Below are 2,273 nucleotides of genomic sequence, written 5' to 3' on the forward strand. Positions count from 1 at the left end.
GGGGTGGGGAAGGGGTTCTTTAAGATCCTCCTAGTCATTCGATTTTAAATCTTCTCCAGTAAGGTTTTCCGTGTGCAGATGCGGGCAGCCCGACGCTGGGTTGGCTCTGCAGCTGGTCAGTATCCGACCTCCCTCGCTGGCTACTTGCCAGATTCAAAACAGTCCCAGACCTCCCGCGACAGGGAGGGCTGCTGAAGCGGAGACCCTAGCGCGGTGAATGAAACGCGAACGGCACGGTTCCGGCAAGAGCCTCAGACACCTTAATTCGGGGTCAGTTGGGAAACTGGAAATATGCCGGGTGCCGCAGGTGGCAGATGGCGCTGGAATTTAACATTCTGGAGCCCCTAGGGTGCCAGGCACCGAGCCAGGAAAGCGAGTCACGCTCATTCATTGTTCAGCTCGGCGAGGCAGGTTACGCGGTCTTCCGGGAGGTCAACACCTTGCGTTTGCTGTTCCCCTCGGCCTGGAACGCTCCTGGGAGAACCGGTTCCTTTTCGGGTTCAGGAATCTGCTTAAAAGCCACCCCGCCAGAGAGGCCCTCAGGGCGCTTCGCAGCTCCCTATCACACATATCATCGCCTTTGAAAGCTCTGCTTAGCAATTGCCTCGGTGCTCACCATTTCCTCGTTGGTTTATATTTGTGTATTTTCTTTGTTTATGCTCTGTCCCCACAGAAATATAAGCTCCACAAGAGCAGGAACCTGGTGTACCATCGCCGCTGCACGCCCACAACTGGGTCGGACGCACGCAGTAGGCGCTCGGTGAATGTTAATCACCCTACACGTCTGCAGGCTGCAAACTGACCCCAGGTGATCAGTTGCCTGCATTCAAGCCAGGATCGGAGGAGCGAGTGGGCAGTCCAGACAGGTGGACTTCCCTGTTTTTCAAGGAGCTCCTGCATTTTAATTTTAACTACGACGCTTTCTCTCTGTCCTCTCACTCCCTGCACATGAACTGCAAAGAACAAGACAACCGCCCTCCCGGGTTTTCCCCTGGGACCCGGCACGAATCTGCATCGCTGCCTCGGGATGTCAGGTCAGAGTCCAGGGCGGGGTCCCGCGCCGAATCCGTCCATCACCCTGTGCCTGCAACCCTCCCTTCACCACCCCTTCTTCTCCGTTCTCGACCCTTTGGCCTCGATTTGACTTCCTCAAGAGGTCGCATCCTCTTTGCCAGTTCGACCACAAGTGTCCTCAGGGAGCTTCTCCTTGAACCAGCCCCTCCCGCGCCGCCTTCCCTTCTCCCTCCTTCCCAGGCGGGAAACGCCGCTCCACACAAACTGATGGAGCACCCACGGAACAAGGCAGCGCGCTGGGCCGCTGGAAGCCCCTTCCCGGGCCCCACGCAGCTCTCACCTCCCTCCGTCCTTCGCACCTGTCGGGAACCCGTGGTCCCAACTCCCTCCACTGCGTCATGGAATCCGTCCGCTTCTTCCTAGCCCATCGCCCCACCTCCTCCCCCCGGGGCCGACTCCTGATTGGTGGGAGTGTGGGTCACTCTGCCGTTCCTCCCGTCTTCCCCGCCCTCCGCTCGTGGCCCCGCCCCATGGCGGGCTCAGGCCCCGCCTCCTCGCTCACCCCCTCCTGCTGATCCGCAGGCAACGAGCGCGAAGTTCTGGGCAAAGTCCTGGGAACTCGCAGCCGCTGCGGGAACGGTCAGCTGCGCATTGCGGGGGGGACCAGAGAAGTGTGTTCGCCTCCTCCTGGGTCTGTGGATGGGAACTAGGTGGCGTCCCCGGCGGCAGAGCGCGAAGGTAAGCGCCGACGCCGGTGGGAACGGTGCTGGGCGTGGTGGGGACCCGGCGGCCGCGCGGGCGCGAGGGGGGGGGGTCGAACCACCCTTTCACAGGGGTCGCCGCCTAAGACCATCGGAAAACACATATATAATTACATATTGTTTTTGTGATTAATCACTATGCTTTAATTATGTTCAATTTGTAACAATGAAACTGTTGGTCACTATAACATGAGGAACTGTATTAAAGGGTCGCGGCATTAGGAAGGTTGAGAACCACTGCTTTAAGATGTAAGGTTTATCTCCTGCACAGAAAACAATGCTAATGTAACAGGGTGAGGGTGGGAGGCAGGGAGAGGAATGGAAAAAGAGAGATATAACAGAGCTTGAGGGAAGAAGGGGAGGAAAAATTGAACTTCTCACCGGGAGAGGAATTACTGAAAAATGCAAGAAGGGTTGGGAAAACAACATCTGAGCTGCTCAGGCCATCCATGCTGGGGTGGCCAAGGTGCCTCCTGGTGCGGAATGGCGGCGGGGGTG

The 2,273-nt window shown here is 57.9% G+C and overlaps 1 protein-coding gene and 1 long non-coding RNA gene across 6 annotated transcripts in view; one reads left to right on the top strand and one right to left on the bottom strand.

The window, feature by feature from the left end:
* Positions 1-2,267, bottom strand: part of LOC107181690 — a 7,279-nt gene extending 5,012 nt beyond the window's left edge. Inside the window, exon 1 of the long non-coding RNA XR_001512377.1 lies at positions 2,157-2,267. This is a non-coding gene — a long non-coding RNA (uncharacterized LOC107181690). The remainder of the gene's footprint in view (positions 1-2,156) is intronic.
* Positions 782-2,273, top strand: part of OSBPL3 (oxysterol binding protein like 3) — a 146,236-nt gene continuing 144,744 nt past the window's right edge. For 4 of the 5 annotated variants that reach the window (XM_006778999.1, XM_006779006.1, XM_006779005.1 and 1 more), the window contains exon 1: positions 1,639-1,752. The gene's annotated coding sequence lies outside the window, so the exon portion shown is untranslated. Of the gene's footprint in view, positions 1,035-1,638; positions 1,753-2,273 lie in introns of those variants that run through there. The other variant, XM_006779002.2, reaches the window with a different exon arrangement.

Source organism: Myotis davidii, unplaced genomic scaffold, assembly GCF_000327345.1.
Source record: "Myotis davidii unplaced genomic scaffold, ASM32734v1 scaffold168, whole genome shotgun sequence".
Lineage (NCBI taxonomy): Eukaryota > Metazoa > Chordata > Mammalia > Chiroptera > Vespertilionidae > Myotis > Myotis davidii.